Below are 27155 nucleotides of genomic sequence, written 5' to 3'. Positions count from 1 at the left end.
TGTCAGTTGTTGTATATAAATAAGTATACATGAGACACAATGATTGTATGAGTGACTGTATGGATAACTGTATACTTGTAATAATGATTTTATAATTCACTAAGTATGACTTACTATCTAAATGAATGGAAGAAGTGGTGTTTGTATAAGTGTTTTGCTAAGTAAATATGTAAGTATGATCCATTGTTTGCATAAGTGAGTAGGATGACTTCATATGTGAATAGGTGGGTGCTGTTGTTTAATGTCGATATAGATGTATAAGTATTTTTGATAGTGTTCTATTGTTCATTGACAGCATGTATGAGTGAATCCATAGGTAAGGGATTAGATGTGTGTATACATGTATGAATCACTGAGTGGATTTTTAGATACTTGTATTGCTGTGACAATGGATTTAAATATGATACTCTGTATTTTACAAAGAGTGATGAAAAATTGTAATAGTGTATGAAAAGGTGTATGTGATTGTCACGTGGATGATGTCATCAGTGATGTCATCAGTGATGTCATTTGAGATGTCATCAGTGATGTCACTGACCATGTCATGAATGATCTAATATGTGACATCATCAGCAGTGGATTGCGGGTGCGCGATATATACTTAGTACAACTAACTATATAGGAACAATTTCAATGGTTTTCTATGAGTAAAATGTCCAGCTAACTATAACACCACTACAACTTATAGTTTTTTGAGTGAATTTCAAAGGTTTTGTAAAAGCTAATTCCTAACTATATAACTCCTGAAACCTATGGTTTTTTCAGTGAATTTCAAAGTGTTTTTTAAATGCTAATTCCTAACTATATAAGGCCTGAAACCTATGGTTTTTTCAGTGAATCTTAAAGGTTTTTTTAAATGCTAATTCCTAACTATATAAGGCCTGAAACCTATAGTTTTTTCAGTGAATTTCAAAGGTTTTTTAAATGCTAATTCCTAACTATATAAGGCCTGAAACCTATGGTTTTTTCAGTGAATTTCAAAGGTTTTTTAAATGCTAATTCTATTAGCGGATAACGTTTAAATATATTAATATCCTAGTGGGACCACCTGAGCAGCCCTAGGGGGTCAGGGTGTTTCTACCCTGCCCCCTTTTTGTGTTCTACGCGTTTGTTTTTCTGCTTTCTTGTGCCTAATTCCTAACTATATAAGGCCTGAAGCCTATGTTTTTTTCAATGAATTTGCAAGGTTTTTAAATGCTAATTCCTAACTATATAAGGCCTGAAACCTATGGTTTTTTCATTGAATTTGCAAGGTTTTTTAAATGCTAATTCCTAACTATATAAGGCCTGAAACCTATGGTTTTTTCAGTTAATTTGCAAGGTTTTTTTAAATGCTAATTCCTAACTATATAAGGCCTGAAACCTATGGTTTTTGCAGTGAATTTCAAAGGTTTTTTTAAATGCTAATTACTAACTATATAAGGCCTGAAACCTATGTTTTTTCAGTGAATTTCAACGTTTTTTTTAATGCTAATTCCTAACTATATAAGACCTGAAAGCCCACCAGGAATCTCCAGTATGCACCAGGGGACTGCATTGCAGAGAGGTGTAAGTAAGCCACGGCCCTTTTTACACCTCTCTGCAACGCAGCCCCCGTGCATGTTTGAAGAGGGGGAACTCATTCCCCCTGCATACTGGGGGCCCCTGGGGGCCAACTAGCCCACCTGGAACCTCCAGTATGCGCCAGGGGGCTGAATTGCAGAGGTGTAATCAGGCTATTCCCCTTGTTACACCTCTCTGCAACGCAGCCACCTGGCGCGTTTGCAGAGGGGGAACTAATTCCCCTTGCATAATGGGGGTACCTGGGGGCCAACTAGCCCACCAGGAGCCTCCAGTATGCGCCAGATGGCTGCATTGCATAGAGGTGTAATGAGGCCACACCCTTTTTTACACCTCTCTGCAACGCAGCCCCCGTGCATGTTTGAAGAGGGGGAACTAATTCCCCTTGCATACTGGGTGTCCCTGACATCCATCTTGTGCCTTGTTAGAACCAAGGCACAAGAAAGCAGTGAAACAAAGGTGTGAAACTCGCAAAGGGGCCAGAGTAGAAACACCCTGACCCCCTAGGCCTGCTCAGGGGGTCCCACAAGGACCCCCAAGGCAAAAAAAAGAATATATATTTTTTTTTTAAGTCGCGGGGTACAAAAAAACAATAAAAAAAATATAAAACAACAATAAGAATAAAAAAACAGTTCTTTTCAGAACTACCTCCGATTTATATAAAAATGCTACATTTTTCAAAAACTCTGTCTTTCTTTTTTTCTCCAGGGTACGCGTACCGGGTACGTGTACTGATATGTGTACCGGGGCGCGCACCCCCTCAAAAAAAGAAGAAAAAAAATAATGAGTGTGTGTGTGTGTGGTGTGTGAGTGTTGGGGGGGTGGGTGTGTTGTGTGTGTGGGGGGGTATGTGTGTGGGCTGTGTGTGTGTAGGATGTGTGGGTGTGTGTGTGGGGTGTGTGTGTGGGTGTGTGTGTGTGTGGGTGTGTGTGTGGGTGTGTGTGGGGGTGAGGAATGTGTGTGTGTGTGGGTGTGTGTGTGTGTGTGTGTGTGAGGTGTGTGTGTGGGGTATGTGTGTGGGTGTGTGTGTGTGTGTATGTGGGGGGGTGTGTGTCAGAGGTGTGTGTGGGGGGAGGGGTGTGGGGGATGTGTGGGGTGTGTCTGTGAGGTGTGTGTGTGTGTGGGGGGAGTGAGGTGTGTGTGGGTGGGGGGGTGTGGGGTGTGTGGGTGTAGGTGGCGGTGTGGGGGTGTATGGTGTGTGTGTGGGTGTGGGTGTGTGGGGTGTTTGGGTGTGGGTGGAGGTGTGGGTGTATGAGGTATGGTGAGGGGGTGTGTGGGGGGGTGTGTGTGGGGTGTGTGTGTGTGGCGGTATGTGTGTGGGGCACCCCCTCAAAAAAAACAAAAAAATAATGCGTGTGTGTGTGGTGTGTGTGTGTGGGGGCTGGGTGTGGGGTGTGTGTGTGGGGGGGTATGTGTGTGGGGTGTGTGTGGGGGGGTGTGTGTGTGTGTGAGAGGAGTGTGTGTGTGTGTGTGTGTGTGTGTGAGGTGTGTGTGGTGTGTGTGTGTGTGTGTGTGTGAGGTGTGTGTCAGAGGTGTGTGTGTGTGGGGAAGGGGTGAGGTGTGTGTGGGGGATGTGTGGGGTGTGTCTGTGAGGTGTGTGTGTGTGTGGGGGGAGTGAGGTGTGTGTGGGTGGGGGTGTGTGGGTTGTGTGGGTGTAGGTGGGGATGTGTGTGTGTAAGGTGTGTGTGTGGGTGTGGGTGTGTGGGGTGTTTGGGTGTGGCTGGAGGTGTGGGTGTATAAGGTATGTGTGGGGGGTGTATGTGGGGGGGTGGGTGTGGGGTGTGTGTGTGTGGGGGTATGTTTGTGTGGCACCCCCTCAAAAAAAGAAACGAAATATTAAGTGTGTGTGTGTGTGTGTGTGGTGTGTGTGGGGGGGATGAAGGGGGGGTGTGTGGGGGGTTATGTGTGTGGGGTGTGTGTGTGTGTAGGATGTGTGGGTGTGTGTGTGGGGTGTGTGTGTGGGTGTGTGTGTAGGGGTGTGTGTGGGTGTGTGGGTGAGAGGTGTGTGTGTGTGTGGGGGGGTGTGTCAGAGGTGTGTGTGTGTGGGGGGGAGGGGGGAGGTGTGTGTGGGGGATGTGTGGGGTGTGTCTGTGAGGTGTGTGTGTGTGTGGGGGGGAGTGAGGTGTGTGTGGGTAGGGGTGTGTGGGGTGTGTGGGTATAGGTGGGGGTGTGGGTGTGTAAGGTGTGTGTGTGGGTGTGGGTGTGTGGGGTGTTTGGGTGTGGGTGGAGGTGTGGGTGTGTGAGGTATGTGTGGGGGGTGTGTGTGGGAGGGGTGGGTGTGGGGGGTGTGTGTGTATGAGTAAAATGTTCAGTTAACTATAACTGGTGTCAAACCTATGGTTTTCTCAGTGAATTTAATAGGTTTTTTAAATGCTAATTCCTAACTATAACTGGTGTGAAACCTATGGTTTTTTCAGAGAATATCATAGGTTTTTTAAATGCTAATTCCTAACTATAACTGGTGTGAAACCTATGGTTTTTTCAGTGAATTTCAAAGGTTTTTTAAATGCTAATTCCTAACTATATAAGGCCTGAAACCTTTGTTTTTTTCAGTGAACTCGCAAGGTTTTTTAAATGCTAATTCTATTAGCGGATAACATTTATATATGTTAATATCCGTATGGGACCACCTGAACAGCCCTAGGGGGGTCAGAGTGTTTCTACAAGGCCCCCAAATCTTTTTTTTTTCTTGGGAAAAAATGAGGTACGCGCACCGTGCGCGTACCGGTACGCGTACCGTAAGCGTACCCCACGATTTTCCGGTTTTTTTTGGGGGGGGGGGGCCTTGGGGGTCCTTGTGGGACCCCCTGAGCAGGCCTAGGGGGTCAGGATGCTTCTACCCTGCCCCCTTTTTGAGTTCTACACGTTTGTTTTTCTGCTTTCCTGTGCCTCAGTCTACCGAGGCACAAGATGGCTGCCAACAGTTTCTGTTTTGGAGTGTTGACAGACATTGGCAGCCAATCAGAATGCACCTCACGCACTAGAGGTACGCGTACCGTATGCGCACGTACGTGTACCGTAAGCGTACCGGTAAGCTCACGGGTAAGCTGCAATAGATATATAAATTTCTTTGAACCTAAATTACTCAAAATCCACTGAAGCACATATCTTGAGACATAGCAAAGGCACATCGGGCTACCAGTCCCTACAATTTTGCCAAGTTTGGTGAAAATCCATTCAGCCATTCAAGCTAAAAGTGCGACAGACCGCCCTATGGAAATTAACATGGGGAAAACACGTTTTGGGACCCCCCTTCTTATCTCAGCCCCCGCTTGACGAATCCCCCCCAAACTTTCAGGGAAGGACCGGAGCGCGCTGCGAGGCAAAGTTGAGGAAAATTTCAGGCAGATTCCTCAACCGGCGCCAAAGTTATTCCCAATAGAATGTTGCGATTTCCCTATGGAAATCAATCCTAACTATATATACCTACTGGCGACCGCCAGTAGGTAATATATATATATATATATAAAGAGAAAGAGAGAGGGAGAGAGAGATAAATATAAACACAGACACCCATATACTGATTCATGGGTGTGTGTGCATTTATATGGAGCGTTGTGTCTACTTGCATAAATTCAAGTCAAAAAGTCAAAAGGCTTTATTTCGATAAAAACATATCATAAAAGCATCACAATATAAAAAAAAACACATTGTACAGTTAAAAACACGAATTAATCTATTTACACCAGGGTTTTTTTCCCTCTATTAAATCTAATATTTACAAGTAAATGACACAATAAGATACCAAGAATTTAAGAATCAAATTAAACATTTCATTTAAGCCTTTTGTTTCTAAGATACCATGCCCATGATAGAAATGTTGACAGACTGCAGGCATAAAATGGGCGTGGATCTGTCATTAAGATACGCAGCGCCACAATGTGAGACCTAGTGCCTAATGACCGACACAAAGGTTTTAGCCACCTAGTTCTTGGGTTCATATACGCAGGACATTCAAACAAAAACTGCGCTATGGTTTCTGGTCTAGTTGGGCAGAAAGGGCAGAATACTGTAGTCTGGTCCGGAGGTTTCCAGCAAGCTGTTAGGGCGCGTACTGGAAGAGCACCGACCCTAAACCTAAAATAAAGAGCCCTATCGAATGGCTTCCATATAATATCCAAATAGAGTTCACGGATCGGCAGATCCTTGAACTGCAGGAAGTCATTCGTAAGCCTGCCCAAAGCATGGTCGGCGCTAGTTCTAGACGCGACCCAGTTCCAGTAAAGGCTCTTTAGAGTAGCCTTAGGGGGAGAGGACCTACCAACCCATGCCTCACTAAGACCCAGATCCCCAAGCAAAGTTTTTGCATTTTTTAGCCACTTTACTTTATACCAACCAGGTGATGCCATGACTTCAGTTAGCCCCTTAGCATATTTGGCCATAAATATGTAGGTATCCGTCAGTTGTCAATGTGAGTTTACATTCCAAGAAGGCATTCCAAGAATAGCATTGCGATTCAATACATTTAATGACCGAAAATTAGAGTGATTCTACTACAGCTATGTCTAGATTGGTATGACCCCAAAATAAACTCAAACATGTAGATATTATGAGTGGGCACTATCTCTCCCTTCTGTTTTCCTAACAATTGCTATGCACCACCTAAGTAGCGATGCATCTCCCTCTCTAGAAAAGTCTGAGGGAGAAAACTGTCTGCCCACAAATCACCAACTTCAAAGGCTGTTCTTAAAGAAAAAGAGAGCGGGCGCTGCTTGGCATGAAGGTATTTCAGCGGGTCAGACATTCTTCACCCAATCAGCGAGCAGAATAGGTAGCACATAAAATAACATGCATCTTTCCTGGAACAATGTTTGCGCCCTCGTTATTTATTGGCTGTGTTTGTGTTGCCTCTTGGGCAGCACTGGGGCAGAAATAATCCCCGAAAACACAATTAGACGGTGCTCTTTATCCTAAAATTTGATAAACGTATTAGAGAAGCATCAATTCTGTCTCAGAGAAGCGGAGCGCACCAAGCTGAACTCGGGGCCACTGTGAAATGACCTTTCTTCCATTCCCAGGGCTTTTAATCTGGCAACATTCGGGATTAATACCCTGTGAGATATAGGGTGTGAAACGTGCTAAATCCATGAACTCATCCCATTTTCATTACTGTATCTGTCAGGGGCACAGAGTGCCAGCTGCAAGGGGCGAACAAACACAAGCTCGACTTCGTGGGTACAGCTCTGCCCCTCTCCCGCCAGCCTGTGGGAAGGGCACTAAATAATTCCACAACAACAAAATGCGTTTTAGATATCTGAAAGCACTGGGGGAGAGAGCTTCCCACGACAGGTTGTGGGGTCTGGCCAACAGGTGTTCAGATTTGGCTCAGTGGAGACCCTGGGCTTTGCGAGGGAAAAAAAAGCAAGGGAGGGAAATACAAGGGGGGGCCAATAGGCCCCCACGCAAGCATGGCGGGGCCCGGCCCCTCCCACACCCCGTCCCTTTCGGGGCCGCTTGCCCCGCGCCCTCGCCCCGGAAGTACTTGTGTGCTTCCGGGGCGAGGGGGCGGGGTCGCGGCGGCGAAAGGGTTAAAAGCCTGGGGAGCGCGGGAAGCGGCCTCTTTGTGCCCGCGCTCCCAGGCTCGCTCCTCGCCCCGCCGTGGGGCCGTGTAATTTTCTCTCTTGTTATATTGCAGGTGCCGGCGGATTCTAGGGGCTTCGTGATCGCCTGGTTTACAGCCGACGTACGGCGAAGAACAGCGGGAGGACTCCGGTTATTTTCTCTACTTTTTCATTTCAGGTGCCCTGGGAAGTAGCGGGCAACGTGGAGCGACGTGCATCGGGGCGACAACTGTGGTGGAGTGTTGTGCACACGAAACATGCTGCAGCACCCGGGCCCCCCCAGCGGCCCGTAATCTCTTTTCATTTTGTCCCCTCTGCAGGTGTGCGGTCCACTACGAGGGAGCGAAGCTAGCAAGTCACCCGGAATGGCGGAGGGGCCAGATCGTGTGAAAGAGCGGACAACGTGGGCAGAGTGGCCCGAAGCTGCGGGTGAATCATGGCGCGCGAGGGAGTGCGGTGGAGTGCGGGTGAATTGGCTTCGGGTCTCCGGTCTGAGGGAGAGCAGCAGAGTCGTCCTCGGAGATAAAGGAACATTAAGTAAGTTAAATTGCTTCAAGAGAGCACGCTACAAGTGAAGTTAGAATGGGTGTTTTTTGCGGTGCGCTGATACCCGCGAGGGCTTTGTTGTCTTGGGCACATACCGGGGGTTTTAACAGTACTAGTGCGGAGGGGGGAGAGGGCGCCGCTAAAACTTCCTCGGCGCCTGCTCAGCGCCTCGCGGTGTGGGAAATTCAGAGAACATCGCCAACAACTGCATAGATGAAACCTTGGTGCTTATGGATTGACTCTTTCATATTATCCTTGTCTTCGAGGGTTTTTCATCTTGACATGCTCTTGTTAGGATTTTGAAATTGCGAAAAAGTTCAAAAAAAAGAGCATTCTTTTGTTCACAGCATAAAAATGTGACGGTCTAGTTATAATGTCACAAATCATTTTCTAACAGATTGTGAGTCGAGTGACAGCAATCTACAGCCATATCGTATGAAGGCGCCTAGCACACTGAAGCTCTGCTCAGCATACAGTTAAAGGAAGAGCATTCTTTTCTTCACAGCATTAAAATGTGACGGTCTAGTTATAATGTCACAAATCATTTTCTAACAGATTGTGAGTCGAGTGACAGCAATCTACAGCCATATCGTATGAAGGCGCCTAGCACACTGAAGCTCTGCTCAGCATACAGTTAAAGGACAAAACTATTTAGCACGGTTTTATGCGGTGTTTGAGTCTACAAAACAGTTGATAATGATGTGGGAGTGCAGAATTACTAAAAAACTGAACACAGTCGGAGACCTTATAATATGCACCCAAGAAATGTTATGAAAGCTAGAGTAGCACTTTTTGCGATGGGCTATAATGCTTTAGTAATGCCCAGAGAGCATGCCTTATCTACAAGTAAGCCGTGGGAGTGTGGAACAGCAATATACAGTGGTAAACGTTTCGTTCTGTACTGAAGGGGACGCTGTTTTATATACAATTTACAAATCATAGAAGCGTGTAGTTGGCGCTGAGTTAAGGTCATGGACACTGCGTTCATGGAAACTGCGCCAGGAATATTGAGGAAAAGTGCTGTGCATTGTTTCAACGTGGTGAAATTAGGCAGCATTCATTAGCGTATGTCAAGGGCTGCTGAGTAGATAACATCATCCCAAGGCAAAGATGTTTAACAATGCATACTAGCGTAACAAGTTTTGTATCCTCAAGTCAAGTTACAACCTTCATTTCAAATTTGCGCATAGGAACGGCTGCAAGTGCTTAGCAATGTAACCGTGCGAGAAATCTCACTGCAGTTTGCTATAATTCGGTGTGCACCGATCTGGGACCTCATTTGCATTATCCAGAACATGATCATTCGATTGAATAATTAGTTTGATGTCTGTATAGACTGTTGCTGCCATGGTGCCCCGCTATCGCTTCTGATAGTTTCCAAATGGCCACAAGCTGTGACTGGGAGCTGCTGGTCTAACTCGTCTAACCAGGGGAGAGTAGGGACTCTGAGAGCAAACATGGACGGAGTGGAATTTAAAGTGGAATTGGAAGGAGAGGCGCCTCCAATGTAAATTTCAAATGTGTTACGTACTTTTAACTCTGGTTTATTGAAGTAATGAAGTCCCTGGCAGGAGTATGAGATAGGAACTCCTAATTTGTCTATATTATTACTCACTCTGGAAACTGTCCCTGGCGTGAATGATGCCAGTCTGGTTTGGTGGCGTGTATGATTGTTTTAACCGAATTGTCTCTGTAAGGGCCGGGTGCGCCGCAAACATCATTTCCATGCGCAGACAGAACTGTGGGGCAGAAGGGAACAGAAATACATTTTCTTTACAGTACTGAGCTTCATGATTTCAAGGGTGCAACAGACTGTCTGGATAGAGAGGAATGTAGATTGCATGGACGAAAGTCTGGAATGGGGGTTTTCTGTTAGGCATACATGAAGCTATATCTAGCTGCCTGCGCTACCACCTAGTGGTCAAGTTAAAAGTGCAGAATCATTGGCTTTCTACACATGGGGATGCACGAAGGTGCGATATGATGGTGTGTACAGTACTTACACGGTTGGTTTGATAAATACCATTTAAATTTTAGGCTATTGGTAAAAATGGAAATATAGCAATGAGTTACATATCTTGGGATTAAGGTGGAAACATGATAGGCCCAACTCCGTTCTGTATAAAGAGCCACAGTGGAATCATATTGTCATGCTAGAAGTGACGTGATCAGTACAGTTCAGTTTCGAAGGGCCAAAGTGGATGTATTAATGTTTACACGGTATATCAAGTCCCGTTTGGCCCCACTTTGGTGGAGAAGTGTGGCTCAATGGTTAGAGTGGCAGACCCTGATGCAGAGGTCTAGCCCGGGACCAGGAGTCAATCCCCTGTCTTTGCTGGTCTTGGCTCAATTTACCAGCAACTGCCAGCCTCTGATGTTCACGAATTTTCATTTAAGTACAATAGTGGGGCAGGAAGGCACTATCCCAGATCCTTTCACACCTGTTTACAAGCAAGTTGGTCCAGTGAACGGTAGACCGGGGGACCACCTGGTATTGGGGATGGCAATCAGGCAGTGGGAATTTTAAGTAGAATTGTGTAGGTAGGTTAAGTACTATCCCACATCCTATCACACCTGTTTACAAACAAGAGGGTTCAGTACATGGTTGGCCGGTGTGACCACCGGCTACTGGTGATAGCAATATGGCAATGGGCCATGTTATCTCACAAGTTATTTAAAAGGATGGGTCGGGCCCATAATAAATTGCCTGCGGAAATGGGAAGAATGTTATCTTTTCTTACAATCAGGAATGTCCAATGTAGGCACAGGAGGGCTGCACCCATGACAGATTGGCAGGATAGCCAACACGTTTTAAAAAATGTTATAGTTAGAGGCACTGTATCTAAATGCATTTAATATGTGAATTCTAATCTCAGGGATGCCGCCCATTGTACACCTACAGTGGGGCAAGAACACGTCAAACGATCATTTGTCAGAATGGTTAAGTGCAAGGAACATGAAAAGCTGCCCACATGGGTTTCAAGGCTGTGACATTAGGATAACAGTTGCTGTGCCCTCGCTGTTCCTGTATGACTCAGCAACAAGACAGTCGTGGTAGCTACTTATGTGGTAGTTAGACAATGTGACCATGAGGGCTGGGCGGGCACTGCAATCTGGTCCCTGCTTAACACCCTCCTTGCACTGATCCCGCAACCCCATAATAATTTTTCTGGGTGCGGGAATTTTTGTCGTGTTTTCACTTCACCTGGGTATATGCCCACTACTTACAACGGTAACATGGCAGAGTGGTCTACGTAATCGACTTAACAGCATTTGGCACTTAATTCTTCCCCACCTGTTTTGCCCAAGTAAGTCAGCCATACCAAAGGTCAGCCAGGAAATTGCCATTCCATAGTAGACCTGTTAGTTTCAGGTAATTTCCCCAGAGGACATAGAGCACGCAAAAAACTCACTATGGTAGAGTGGATCTAAAGTGGAGGGTCGCGAACATGCCTACATCCCATCTCTGATACTGCTGGTGCTCTTATATGGGCAGGAGGGTCAGACAGATTTGCAGATGAACAGGGCTGAACTGGGGGAGGCAGAAGGGGTTGATGAACGGTAACACACTAAACCCTGATCTTTTGAAACTAAGGTTGCATCATAATTTACAATAGGTGGCGGTATACTATGAATTGATTGGACAATCAGGTGTGGCAGCGGGGGGGCCACCTGCTACTTGAAACTTGTTAGGGAAATGATGCTCAGTCTAAAAGGGATCATGAGAATAATATATATAGGTTATGGTCCTTAGTTATATTAGGCGTTACCACTGTCAGCCACGATCCAAGGCAACAGTCAGGAGCAAGGGGTTCAATACTTAGAACACGTATATCTCATCAGGTTGTGATTGGGTGGGTGCCAATACAAACGGACTGTTCCTTTTGAACTGAGATCCTAATCAGCCTTAAGGAGTCATGAGGGCGTTATGGTATGCACTGGGGACTCCAGGCTTTGTGTCACTGCACTGCTCGTAACACTAATACAGTCACGCTACAAGGGAACCCTAACTGAGCTATGCTCAACACTTAGTCGGAAGTGTTTAGGAGTATGCATCTGACGCTAATCGTATCTCAAACGTGGCAAGGGATGGCAATGTAAGACTAGCACATGTACTGCAGTTATCGCCAGAAACACTAATGGTTTGTGTTTATCTTTTCATTTATGTATGGCCGGGTCCATGGTGGATATCTGGAGTGCTCCGCATCCCAACAGCTGCTACAGGTGGACAGCCCAAGTATGCTGACGTCAGGTACAGGATGGCAAACGACAACGCAAGTGTGATGGGCGAGCGATCAAAAGACGCAAGAGGTGCCAACACAGAGTGGATTGTTTCGGTGTGTAAGCCCGTATATTGGGCTGGCGGCAGTAATGTAGCAGGATGTGGTTTCAAAAAAATGGCAGTATTTGCCGTAACAGGAAAATGTATACCTACAGTAACGGCGCCTGTGCACGCAGGGCCACCAGTGTCAGCATGATATGCATAGATCACCGAATGGTAAGTGACAACGGTAGAGATGGGATAGTACACAAGGGTGTACATTCCTAGCTTCGGCAACCCCAGGAATGATAGGCCTATGCAACGCCTCATTTCCCCGGTTCAGGAAGTGGGGTAAAAAGTAGTACCATACACTTAAATACTTCCAGAGCGTAGTGGCTGGGTGTGGAGGGTTAGCAGACTGTACAGTAGGCCAGTGGGAAGAGTAGGATGGGAGTACCAGGATACCCCCGGTCACAGCATCTGCAGGGACCCTCGAGAGGCATGCCCCCACACCCTCGTTCATTTTAGGACAGGGGGTAACGTTGATAGGACCCAGATTGCACCATGGGGGGGCTGCGTTTTCCCCCGGCTGCACGTAAAAGGGGGGGGGGGAAATTAAGCGAGTGCACGGAGTCACTCGGTGAAGAATCACTCGATAAGGAGGATCTACACTTGGTTGGAGAAACTATTTCATACACTTTAGTGACAGAATATCCCACAAGGGGTCATATCAGGACCAAGTAGACTAACAGTCGGCTGATAATGAGGAGTTGACGTTTATCAGAGGCTCTACTCACAGGGTGGGGGGTCCAGTGGACAGAGTCAGGGATGTCATAGGGGTAGGGAACAAAATAGCAGGGGTAGAGGGGTTTGGATTAGGAAGTTATGACCTTTCAGTGTAGGCGGTTGGGGGGGGCCAGATAGTCGGTAAACTACCTGGCCTGTGGCGGTAAGGTCATTAATCGGTGAGCAGCATTTTAAGGTCCTTACGGGGGGGCGGACCCATTCACGAAAGGGGCCGCCCGCGGGAGGGGCCATTGGTCTCTCTCAGAACTTCAGGGGCAGGATATGATATCCCGTTGTAAAGGGTGCGGGGGAGGGAGTCTACGCTTTCCTCAGGCTGGTAGCCACCCCTCACAACACTGAGACGTCACTAAGGTGCGCGAGTGTCTGGGCCCTCCTGTTATGGTTAAATGGAGTTCCGGGAGCGCACGTGGGTGAAACGTGCCCTGGGTTGCGCATGCGCATCTTCAACGTGAGAGCGCAGCTGTAAAAGGATCTGACACCGGTTGGCGACCTTGCCGTAGGACTTTATTATTAAAAATATTAGAATGCAGTTTAATTTTCAGGATGATTAGATTACGTTAGGAAACACGCTGTACTAGCTATTTGTTAAGGTTAGCCCATCATACCATGTCGAAACGGATGTCAATCTAATCTTCTGAAAAGTGTGCATTTTAATAATTGTCAGAAATGTTTATTTGATTAAAATTTTTGATTTGTTTTTATATTTTAATAAATACGGCCAGGGGGGGGGCCCCGTACCCCCCCTTGACTTCCAAAGACCCCCATGTGTCGACTGGTTGAGTTGGGTAATTCAGTCAGTGTGTTAAGGGGGGAGGTGGCCGGCAGTCCAAGACCATGATACAAGGGGGGGCCAATAGGCCCCCACGCAAGCATGGCGGGGCCCGGCCCCTCCCACACCCCGTCCCTTTCGGGGCCGCTTGCCCCGCGCCCTCGCCCCGGAAGTACTTGTGTGCTTCCGGGGCGAGGGGGCGGGGTCGCGGCGGCGAAAGGGTTAAAAGCCTGGGGAGCGCGGGAAGCGGCCTCTTTGTGCCCGCGCTCCCAGGCTCGCTCCTCGCCCCGCCGTGGGGCCGTGTAATTCGTGGGTACAGCTCTGCCCCTCTCCCGCCAGCCTGTGGGAAGGGCACTAAATAATTCCACAACAACAAAATGCGTTTTAGATATCTGAAAGCACTGGGGGAGAGAGCTTCCCACGACAGGTTGTGGGGTCTGGCCAACAGGTGTTCGGATTTGGCTCAGTGGAGACCCTGGGCTTTGCGAGGGAAAAAAAAGCAAGGGAGGGAAAAGGCTTTGGCTGCCAGAGAGCCAGGCTGCTTTCCATGGCGTGGAAGCCGCAGACAATCAAAATTATATCTTTATTGCTAGGTACATGTCCTGTGCTTTAACATATCAATCTCTGTCACAAAGTTTGCCTTTTTGTGTGTTCTGCGTCCTGGGCTGCAGCTGCCTTAAAACAAGCAAGAGTGAGAGAGAGAGGCCCACACGCTGGCTCCACGACGTGTTGGCATGGTTCGCCAGTCTTTAATATGCCATTAACTATTGTGGCCACACAATATGTGCCCTGTAAAGCATGACATGTGTCATAATAAAAAAACACACGCCCTCAAAGATCCGCTGGGAAGCAAGCAAACAAACAGGCCCCCAAGTCCCTGTTTTGTCTCCCTCTTGCTAAACCCACTGGTAATTAACGTTAAGACCACTACATTCCATTATCAGCCAATTAAATTGTATTCCGCCTAATTTTCCGCATAGAGAAAAATAAACTCTCGGTGCTGGCCTCCTAAAGACATTGATTTTCCGGCTATCACCTGACGCTCAGACCTTATCCTCGTTTAGCAAGAAGGGAAACGTCAGGATTACATGAAGTGACTCTGTTAGCATAAGGCTCTCCGCGTCAAGGCCCATTGTTTTCCCTTGTTAATAACTCATTAACAGGGTTTAACAAACCACCCATTACATATGTTTTGTGTCTGCCATATTTTGATCTGCACGATTAAGCAGATATTATGATTGAAAAGGGAAAAGTCCTGCTCTACTCCAAGCTGAAAGAGAAAACAAGCATTTACAATGCAACGGTCTCGCCTTTGCAAAAGTTAGAGCTATTGGCATTGTAAGTGACAAAATTTGTATGTATGTGTTGGCTTTGAAAACAGATAAATAAATGGCATTGTCATTTACAATGCCAATAGCTGAATCTCACGCAAATGCGACACCTATTGCATTTGCACCCACATTACACACACAGAGAGAGAGACACACACACACACACACACACAGAGCCACACGTAGCCAAACACATAGCGACACACACACACAGAGCCACACACTCAGAGCCACACACACACAGAGCCACACACACATAGATCCACACACACACACAGAGCCACACACATCGGTGATGTGAGAAGACCTGTTGGAATAAATGGGCTAGTCAGAGAATTTATTGGCAAAGCCAAGCCAGGGGCCTCTCTGGGCTCTAAGAGCCAGGCATACGCTGAACCAGGCTGTTACACGTAGACCGTCCCATACAGATATATTAACATATTAGCACGAGGCAAGCTGCCATTAACCTACAAGTTATCCCTAGGCTAAACATGTGTTCTTGACGGTTGTTGAAGACCTGGTCCACCTAGAGGGGAAAAAGAGAGTGTGTGCTTACAATCTGTCCCTGTAGTAAACATTCATGGCAGAGCAAGTAGTTACAAAACGAGAGGCAGGTTGCCTTGAACCAACTATATAAAGTGGTGCTGTGGCTCTGTTGGCAGCAAAAACACCTCAGTGAGGGCATTAGCATGAGGCAAGCTGCCATAAACCTACAAGCTGTCCCTAGGCTAAATATGCGTAGTTGACATTTGTTAAACTTCATGGTCCACCTAAGAGGAAAAAAAGAGTATGTCTATAACCTGACCCTATGCTTCACTTGTTGAAAGAGTACGAACTAGGTACGGATTCCTAGAGCGTACACCACGATGCTTCACAGGAGGCCAACAGATTTGGTATACCTTCTAGTCACTGACTTACCTGAATGATGTTTCTTTGGCAATATCCAACAGTCTTGTCAGTGTGACGTGATTGTTCATCTTCTTCACCTTCATCAGAGACACCATCAAAGTGTTCTCGGGAGTTCAGTTTCCACAATATGAAGAAAAAACATTATTTAATGATTAGGTACTACTAGTCAAATGTCTCCAAATAACACCCATTCATTAGTTTCATACTCACCCTCTTACCAAGCAGAGTTGGATAGTAAGTCGCACTTTCAGAGGCAAAGCATCCTATCAGAAACTCTCATTCAGAACATGGTTGATATTATGGAAACCTTGTAGTGCTAAACCAAGGGCAATCAAATCACTACCAAAAAGACATAGGGCACTGTCTCTCACCCCACATCAAATGTGACTGACTTTTCACTGGTTTCTGTCCACCCTCTTGTCAGTCAACACAGTATGCTTTTCTGTATCCTTTTCTGTTAAGTTAGACTGCTATTTCTTATGCAAAGTGGAGCAGTTCTATTTATTCTGCACTGTCCGCAAGGTCATGCAAGGCTAAGGTCATTGTTTATCCAAAAGAAGATCAAAAGACAGTCACAGAACAGGACCCTGCCCTCTAGACTAACAGCTCATCTGACAATCTCCCTTATAACAAGATACCAAGAGACCAATGTTTGCATCAGGTTTACCAAACAAGCCATGTTATGTTATGTTATGTTATTCCGGAAAGTTATCCCGGTGCTGAAGCAGGAAATGTTTAGGTCAGAGTAGGGGCTAGGTGAAGAGTCAGATCTTCAGTTTCTTGTGGAACTGAGGAGGTGGCTCTGATGTGCAGGGGCAGATCATTCCAGACTTTATGAGGGAGGAAGAAGGTATGACTGCCAGATCTGCTTCTGTATATGCGTACGAGTAGGAGTGTGGCTGAGTGGAGGTTTCTGATAAGTATGTGGGAGTTTATGTGGTTGTTAAGGTATGTGGGGCTCTACCCCTATTAGGCACCTTCGAGTGTTGGAACTAACTGAAATAAAAGAAGACATCTAGCGCATTACTTTTGAGCATAGTAGATCCCTTTTAAGTCTGGCGGGGAGCAGCTTTTCATATCATGAGCAAAGAGCAATGCAGAAATTACATCCTTGGAAGTCATTCCAGTAAATTCAAACAAAACCCAAATGCCTTACATATCACTCAACACCCCCCACAAACTCACCTCTCTCCCAGACACTGACAATACACTCAGACACATTTACAATGCAACTGATGCACCCCCATGCTCATGTTATGTTATGCTGATATTCTGAAGTACCATGACCTCATAAGATATTACATCGCTCATGAATTCTTGTAAGACATCATTGATAATATTACTGTAACATTTGCAGTAGCATTATTGATGAGAAAACTGTGCATGGCAAGGGTGCGAGTTATAGTTGCCTTAGGGCACTAGCTATAGTTACCTGAAATAACTCTAACTATAATAGCTGAATTTCTATGGTATTATGTGTGTAAAACTGAATCTAACTATAATGTCACTTTCGCAGCTGCTGCTTTGTTGCTCCTGCCCTGTTGTTTGGGGGTATTGCCATCAGTTTGCTGGACCAAAGGGGGGCCAGAGTCCCAGCAGCCACATCCGTCTGTGCTTCCTGACATCCACAGCGCTTAATCATTCTCACAACGGACTACAATTCCCAGCTCCCTTTGCCCTAATATCAGGTGCCGCTGGTGAGGGGGAGGCAAATTGACTTGGCAACACTCAAGCACCGGCAATTGTCAGGAACAATACAAATGGAGCACAACAACGCATTTACTAAACCTATTAGACCTGTGCTCCAAGTTTATGATATGAAAGTGGTCAGCTCAGCCCCATATGGTGCAGAACTATAGGGGTTTGAGAACACATGCAAACGTAGTGTGTCAGAGAATAGGTTCTTACCCAGCATTACCAACCTCCCCCTAAGTACGCCATTGTGACCATTACATTATGCATATTATATAACCTACCTCATCGTTCACTAACCACTCCAATCGACTGGTTGGTTCTTTCAATAAAACATTGCACAATGCAAGGTAGTAACCATGTTTTCGGGGTCAGGATAGAAAAGCCCTCTCCAATATGCCACTTCTCCTTACATTTCATGTTCCAAACCTCTAATTATGCCGAGGCAGCCTTTACTTTATCACAGTCAAGGAAGCATCATGTTTCCCGCCAAGGTTCCGATCCCCCTGACCATAATTCCAACTGCATTGGGATGCCCTCTCCACTTACACTAATGCACTGGCACTCTTGAAGCAGAGATCCCAGACTAACAATAGCCAGAAAACAAACTGTGCAGAACATTCAATCTGCACCAGCTCACAGCATTCAAGAGAAAATCCCTCCAAACACCAACAATCACACCCACCAGCCAGGTACAAACATTCACACAACACACACACCATAAAAACAGTGAAATGTGATCCCAATCACTCTGAAGACACTAAGATACATCTAGAGATACCTCATATACCCAAAAGCACAAATACAGCCACGACCAACACCACAGACACTCACATACATACCCATAGAGAGCAACACCCAGTCTAACTTGTCAAAAACCCAGTACATATAAAGCAACACTTATGAGTACTCAAATACTCTCACTATGTATTTACCATGCTATTGGTAATGGGAATTGGTAAGGCCCGATTCACAGAACAAACTTAAAACAAAATCTTAAACTTACTACCATTTACTCATTTTGGTATTCACAGAAGGCACTTACTCATTGATGAGTAAGTGCCTTCTGTGAATACCAAAATCAGTAAGTGCATGAATCGTTCTTACTGATAAGCTTATCAGGGAAGACAGGCCAAGATAGTTGCCAAACCACTAAAATTAAATCATAGGCAAGTGTATATTCAGTTTGAAGAGGTCAGATTGCAAAGGCACGTTCTACTGAAATTTTAGTACATGAAAAACTCCTAGCGCCATATGCATGCATCACCGTCCTCATTTTTGTTGCTGTTACTTGATGCCTTCATATTTTATAATACATTCACTGCACACTTTGATGCTCAGAGTTTATCATAAATAGTTTTAAAATGTCGGCCTGCACGATTCAAGGTAATGAAAGCATTGTAGGTGTCTGTTAGAGAAGAGCTTGCCTTAGTTAGTCGCAGCCTGTTCCACTGAAGAACTGGTTCATCACCATATCTGCTGCAGAGCTCTTCATCCATGCCATCCCCAAAATTAGGATCTCTTATTGCAGCATAATTACCTAGTTAGCAATTGAAAACACCAAACCCAGTCAAAGTATCCTTTAGACACAATAAAAATACCCCTCAAGCACACTGACTCAGTCAACCATGTACAGATACCCTACAAACTCACTGCAGACTCCATCAAAACCACAGAAAGCGTTCATGCACCTACCTCCAGACATGTTTATATGACCAGGTGAAACTCCGCATTCTGTTAGTGAGTGGTAAGATCTTCTGAACAGAACAAATATTTAGACCAACATAGGGGGTTGGAGGATGGGGTCAGGCCTAGAAGTATGAGTGAAACTCGAAAATAATGTTGGCCTTGGTGCCTAAAGCAGAGAAGTCTGAAGCAAAACCTACGTTGAGACTGCCAGGATAGTCATAATGCAACAGGCATCTAAATCTAGCATTGTTGATAGCCAGTCTCTCCAGGTAGTGTTGCAGCATGAATATCTGCAGAAGAAATGAGTGACATTCATGCCATTTACAAAGCAGTAAATACACCAGTATCCATCACTCTAACTTTTTCAAAACCGAGAGAAACAAAGCAAACATGCCTTTCTGTAACACCACTGGGAATAACTGCAGAGAAATAAAAAACACGAAGCCTGCAAATTCACACATTATGGGCACAGCTGTACGTTTACAGGAACTTTGATAGTGACCATTACAAATACGTGCACGAGTTACAAATCATCCAACATGCTTAGCACAAGAGAGTTAGATAGAGCCATGCAATGGAGAAGTTCCAGGCCAGACAATCCACCGTCTAAATACAATTGTTCGATATGACACAGAGGTGGCAGCTGACGCGCGTACTTCTTAGCTGCCAAGTTTTTAGTTTTGTTATGTGTGATATTTCCATATTTTGAGTGTGCTCTTGAGTACCATTTCAATGTCTTGCTTGTGGCACTTTGAGTGACAGTTTATCATGACTGGACTGAAGTATGACATCCTTGTGATGGAATGCATTTCAGAAATTATTTTGTTTTGTCTGATTTGATAGTCTAAAATAAGATTTAAAACACAATTCTTTATAGACTGAAACAAAGTGATTTAATTTTTACACTCTGATCTCTGCAGTAACATTGCCATGGGAACAAATGAGAGTCAGGGCCCAAACTGCTTCTAACAGCAAAACACAGGCCAAATAATGGCATACTTAGGGGAAGATGACAGATCTCTGCTCTTACCTAAGGTACACTCCTGAAAAGCTTTCAGAGACAGGTGGGCATCTCATATGAATTGCAGAATTGGCAGGACGTGGCAATTGCCATTATCAGATTACTGCCAAGTGGACAAGTCATATCTGACACATTCAGTGAGTCTTGCATCTTAGCACCTGCTTTGGCATTCTGGGACTTTTTAAGTACTGCTATAGATGAAAATATTCTAGCTATAAGTCCCAGAATGCACAGAGTTGTTGACTAATGCGGCAGGACAGGAAAAAGGGGTCAATCACACATCAGACTAGATAACTTGCCATGTCTAGTACCTAAGGGTTCGGCCTTTCCCACTGCGTACCCGAGACCCTGTGAACATTGAGGGTTTTAGGCTGGGAAAGAGACAGTCAGTGACATGACACACTCAATCCAGAATAAACCTCTGGAGCTCTCAAGTGTGCCATTTTCATGGACAAGAAGATGATCCAGTCCAGTTTCTTAGTTTGCATTTTGCCAGTTGCAGCTTCGAATTCATAATAGTATATACATGACTACAAGTAGCAGAATGCGAAGTAAATGTCTGGAATGGATGAGCTGCACAAGCTTGGGAGCCCTAAGAGTTAGCTGGAAGGTGAATAAGCCGATGCTGGACTTCAAAGATATTTATTTTCTCATGCAGCCAGTGCTCCCAAGTAGCTATTTACTTGTAGTAAATAGAATATGTATATAAATAAGAAAGCCATTGGGAAAGGCCTTCTACAGAAAGCCTTTTACATGAGCCTGTTGAGGAAGCGTAGGATGACCGGCCGTCGCAGTGTCTGGCACAGATAACTGCAGTGAAGGAGCTTAGGCAGTGGCCTTCTCCGTAAGCTCAAAATCCTAAACTTACTTCAAATATTAATAGTACCTGAGCTGCAGTTAACTTGTGACCATGGTTTGTGACTGCTCCTTTGAGCTCCTGAGCCACTCCCGGCCACCCGAGGCACCTCTTCTCAGCTCGTCTGCTGCTTTGGGGAGGTGCAATGTGAGACTCCAGCAGGGGGCACCGCTTCCGCTCACCATTGACTGCATACCCGGGCCCCTCCCTGCAATACAAACCTGGCCAACCCTTGGGGGCCAAAAAAACAAACATATTTTTTGTGCCAACAATTATCTTTCCGATGCTGGTGTCAGCGTGCCAACCTTTCAAACAATTTTATGAGAGTAAAGCTCTTGCGAAAATCACCCCCACAGATGCCGAGATGGGCATTCTTTGAATGCTTTCAAATGTTCTCAATTTAAAATAACCAAAATGCTGGGTGTGTAATTTCTCGTCATGACTCTAAGTACATACAGCTCACCATGCCAGTCTCAGCTCGAACTCCATCCTGTCGTCCAAATGAAGAGAGGCGGTGACAAGGTCCTTTTCTCCTAACCAGTGGAAACCACCTCTCCTTAAGCCTGGGCCCCGGCAGCAACTGCTAATGTGAACACTAAGACATCCAAGTGTCCTGGTACACGCGCTGACATGTAAAGACTTTTTACATCAGGATGCATATTATAAAAGCAATATGAGCTCCGTATTGCATTACATTTGTATTCAGTGCGGAAAAGCAGGTACTTATCTCTCTATGTGCTTCCTGAGGCTGCTTTTATTCCCTTGTTGCTCCACGCATTGGATTAATTGTCCTTTGCTGCCTGCCGCCTTTCACTACATTACATGCACCCAAAGTAACAATATTTGCAGAATCACCACAGCTCGAGCGTCTGAGCTCGGCCCACATAAAATGTCACGTGACTAATGAGGCAAGAACTAGTCAGCAAACATTACTATAGATTTGAAAAAATGCATTTTATTTTTGGTTTTTGAAATGTGTGCAAATACAATTAGGTAGCAGTCCGCTCTACATGCGCTTTATGTAAACTCAGAAAAGATGTTTATGAGTGTATGTGACTCTATACATCACCCTGGTCACACATGGCATATACTGTGCCTCAGTCCCAGAACTGTTCGCCGTCTGTCTTCTAAGCTGAAGTGGCTTTCCGAGGAAGAGATTGATACGGCGTTACTCTGACAAAGAAGAGCACTGCAGGCCTCAAATCCCAGATATTTTCATTTGAATGGTCTGCACAGCCCCAACGGTTCGTCCTCCCATTTACTGCTGAAAAATTCAGTTTTCTTCTGATATGGCTCATTTTTCCAAATACGCCAATGAAGAGACATAGAAAACAGACCTTCGCGCAATAAGAACAATCCACACCATATATACTAGTAGCATAAAAGGTCACTTTTATTTAAGACAGTCAAAAACAGATATCCAATCTTTTAAATTGTTATGAATGATAAAACCCAAATACATTTCGCCAAACATTTCATAAAATACTGAAAACTTCAAAAACATTTCCAAACCATTTTCAAATCATTGCCCCAAATACTGCAGAAATTTCCCCATCCTTGTTTTTCCCCTTGTTCTTTTTTCTCACCATTTTTCTCCCCGATCCCCGCACCCCCAGAGGGAAAGGATAAGCCCGCTCTAGACTATCCAGACCCCCCCACAGAGCGCCACCCAGGAAAACCAAAGAGTTTTCCTGGCCCCCACCCACATGTAAAATGCAGAGAAAAGTCAATTAAAAAATGTTGTCGCACCATATGTTCTCCCCCCCAAAAAACCCGCCAACAAATCCCGGAATTCCTTCAAATAATAAACTTGCCCCATCTGGGACAAATGCACCCCATCATCACGAAAAAGGTGTTTCTCAGTACCTGTTCTCATGCATTAAAATTCTAAGACCCATCGCTGAACAGAAAAGTTTTAATGCTCCAATCAACTTCCAAGCGAGCTTTCTCCACTGCTGTATAGCTCCGAGCACCCTTCCAATGCTGCCGATAAATGAATTCTGTCCAGACTAGAGATATTCCTGACCAATTACTCTTCAACACCGCCAAATCCAATTTAATTCTGTTATTAAAGCTAAACCTGAAAAGTGCTACCAGATCATCCTCCCCTAAGTGAAGAATCCACAAATCTGGAAATCCCCTCGCCCGTGACAAATTGGCACGTAAGGAAATAAATCACCCCATTGCATTCCCCCCCCAAACCCTTCAAAATAACTCATGACCGATGCTGTGCAACCTAATGCACGGCCACAATTGTGTTTTTCGGCATATGTAGCCGACCATTTGACAAAAGAATGTCCCAATCCAGGTCCTCCTTTTCTGTGGTAAGGGCATAACTTGACCTAAGGTAAAACGACCATAATAAGCTGGCATACCCATCCAGTAAATTGAAAACTACCGACGAAGAGAACGAGAACAATCATCAGACTTCCACCTACCAATTTTTAGTAGGTCATCCCAACCGTGACGCCTCAGTCACATCTCCACTGCTAAAAGAATGGGTCCCATACTATACGGTATTCAGACCAACTAACGTCAACAGCTTTACGTAACACCGCCAGCAACTGAAAACAGATGATATTGTCCCCGTTTGCATGACAAAATACCACCCCCATACCTGAAATGAGGGGATAAGAAAAAGGATTCCCATTCTTGCAGTGGACAACAACCCACAATGCCACTCCCACTCAGTTGAAAACATGTCCAGCTACCCATTTGATCTGTTTTTGCCTGTCTCAAACAAATTCTCAAATTACATTCTTAAACCTTTACATGTGTAGATTGCATGCCCCAGTGACCCCTTAGGCCATCAATTCTGATACCCAAAATGCCCCAAAGAACAACCATATCATACACAGCCGAAAACAACGAACCTCCCACCCATCAAAACAGCAACCAGGCAGGCAAGTACCGTAGAAGCTTTTGTAACAAATCAAAAGTAAGTGGCTCCCGCAAATGCACCTGATGGTCACTCTCTTTACTGAAACGTTTAACATTCTCTGCAATAACTCCCCACCCATCAACTCCATACCCCACAACAACTGCCCCATAAAAAAAAAATCCCCGAAAGCTTGCCAGCAATCGCGGTATATGACAAAAACTGTGTCCATTAGTGACAAAACAAATTGAAACACCAACTCATCGTTACCAATCGATAACTCGCACTGATTCTGTGATGCAGCAGATGGTAAAATTCAGATCACGTCCGCTGAATAGCTGCATTTGGTGGATGGAGCAATGGAACGTTCAACCAGCTCGACGATCCGCAATCCCCCAGCACCCAGACGTCTGACGGAATCACAGTTTTGCAGGAGTCCGCCCCCGGTGCCAATGGACGAAATGTCTGCCAAATTTGAACGAGATAAAGCATCTGCTATTATGTTACTGACACCCGGTATGTGCTTAGCTTGAAAGACAATATTCAAATGGAGAGTCTGCAACATAAAAGACCTCAAGAAATGTAATAACCACACATCCTTAGCACGTCGTTTATTGACCAGATCAACTACAAACATGTTGTCAATGTGAAATAGCACACCCTGACTTTGAACTCCTCGCCCCACACCTGTACAGCTACTAGTAAGGTAACATTTTCAAGAAGGTGATACTGCGACCGTGCTGAAACCACTTGTGAGGCCAACGTTCGGCACACCATCGCCCTTCCCAAAATAAACCAAAGCCATGCGCTCCAGAGGCATCAGAACATATTTGAATTTGCCATATGGAGTCATCTTCAACCAAAAGAATCGAAACGCCATTAACTCTGCCAAAAATGTAACCAGATTTTCAAGTCATATTTTACAGCCTTATGAATTCTAAGCCGATGATGGGGAATGTATGCACTAGACATGGCAAAGCCCCAACGTCTGCAGAACGTCCTACCTGCCCTCACTACTCTGCAAGCGAAATTCAAATAGCCAAGTAAACGCTGAACTTGTCGGAGCACAAACTTCTGCATGCTTAGCCCATCCCTCAAAAATGAAATAATTCCTACAACCTTCTCAAGTGGTAAGCGAGCCACCATGGTCTCTGAATCAATCCAATAACCAAGAATGTCCATCTGGTATTCGGTCCCTCTGTCTTTCCCGGAGCTAAATGTACTCCAAATTCCCTTAATTAAAACTCCAACATGCCCCTGCTGCAAGCAACTGTTTTCTACCCAAACCCACCCGCCCCTTTGGGGCGGGACGCTGTAGAAAGGGCCGATATGTTAGGGGCAGCCCACTCGCCGTATGTATCGTGGTCGCTGTCTGACCATTAAACATCCCTTGCAACCACTTCCCCCCATGGCTTATCAGTAAATATACTAACCGTAGCCTGAAACTCTCCATCAGAATTGAGCCAGGCGTACCCTCCTGCCTGTAAATGTGCCCTTCTAATAAATGCCCATATATTGAAACATTGCCACTGCTCTGTCCGTATGCCTCGCACCGTATACGCTAGCATAGATGAGAAAGGCAGCCGTCCCGTACTCAATTTTCTTGTGTATTCTAAGGCGGCGAGACAGCTTCCAGTCTTTCTCCTTCGAGCCCTCCCTGGCTTGAATGTCCCTATGCAGTAAGCGAAAAAACATCAAACAAACTCATGGTTCCAAATCTTTTGCCTTATTAATTCAGAAAGGTGCATACTTAAAGGCATTGTCAAAACCCGTATAAGGCAGTTTTGACATACTATTACCTGCACCCGAAAACTTGTTTCTCACTCTGCACCTCCTTAACAAAATACGAAATGTCGTCATATGAAACATTTACCTGCTGAAGTGACCCCCGTCTTTACCCCAGAAAACCTTTGACCTTGCAGCCTCACCTGTACCAGATGCACCCATTGTAGTGATGCCCACTACATTGAGAAGTGTGGCTCAATGGTTAGAGCGGCAGACCCTGATGCAGAGGTCTAGCCCGGGACCAGGGTTCAATTCCCCGCCTCGGCGGGTCTTGGGCTCAAAAATTCCACGGACCTGATAATTCTCGCTTCAGTGCCTATTGCAATCATGGAGTCCCACTCTGCAACTCTGGGCAATAGCTTGCTTAATCTCCACAACGGCCCCCACAACGCTAAGGATGCCTGGCCTCCACCTTGGGGGTGCCCAGGAGTGGACACCTCACAGGGAAAGCCAGGATGAGTTCCACAGCGGTATTCGTACAAGCGCCTTGAGACCCTTGCGGGTGAGTAGTGCGCTATACAAGTATCAATTTACATTTACACGTGAGCCACCTTACTGTTGCTCGCCACAGGACGTGACCACACACCCCACCAGCTAAGCTTACCTGATGTGAGCTGCGCAGCCCGTTGCTGAAAATCCTGGGGATCATCGCGCCCACGATGTCCGACCCGTTGACCTTGATCTGTCGTGAAAACTGCTCTTGATCTCTAAAACATACTAGCAAACAGGAATTTACCCCGAAACCCCCTGACACCAGCTCCTAAGTGACCACTACAGGAACCGCATTTTGCAAGATACATTCCATATTATTATTACTACTGCCCCTTTCATGCCCAAAAATTGACTCATTTTGATCAACCAGAAAATTTTCAATATTAACCCAGTATTTGGCAATTCGCCATCACCAATTTCAGCATCATAGTCCTTCAAGAGGTCACAGGCCTCTGCTGAGAAAACCCGGCCGTTACTCCTGAAACAGCACTAGCAACGTCTCGTGAATACTGTGACCTACCCAAAGCCGCTCTGTGCTTCGCAACTGATAATAAAGAAACCTGAGGACCTGCCCTAGGAGCAAGGTCCGCCAGCAATTTCTAACCGCTCCGGCCAGAAACCCCATATACTTACCCCTCGCAGTAACCCTGCTAAGACCTTCCGACTCCGCAGTTGACATGTCCAAGTGTGCAAACCCCACACCCCATTGGCCACATTTAGGACGAAAGGCAGAGTCATAGTCCACTTGAGGGTGGCAGGATGGGTGACGGGATTCTGGCAAAAAGTGCGATCACATCTGCTTCATCGGCATTGGTACTTAAACATGTCACCTCCTGTTGCAAACAGTGAGTCTCTCTTTCCTTGCCAAACATCAATTCCCCTGCCTATCTGCCCATGCTGACCGACACACAGTCAATGGTATGTCCTGACGAAGTAACAAAAACCCCCCAAAGCTGCCCTTGCCACCTTTGTAATTGCCCTCGTGGCATTGCGTGGCA

The sequence above is a fragment of the Lissotriton helveticus genome, chromosome 4_1, assembly GCF_964261635.1.
Source record: "Lissotriton helveticus chromosome 4_1, aLisHel1.1, whole genome shotgun sequence".
Classification (NCBI taxonomy): Eukaryota; Metazoa; Chordata; class Amphibia; order Caudata; family Salamandridae; genus Lissotriton; species Lissotriton helveticus.
This window is presented reverse-complemented; position numbering follows the sequence as displayed.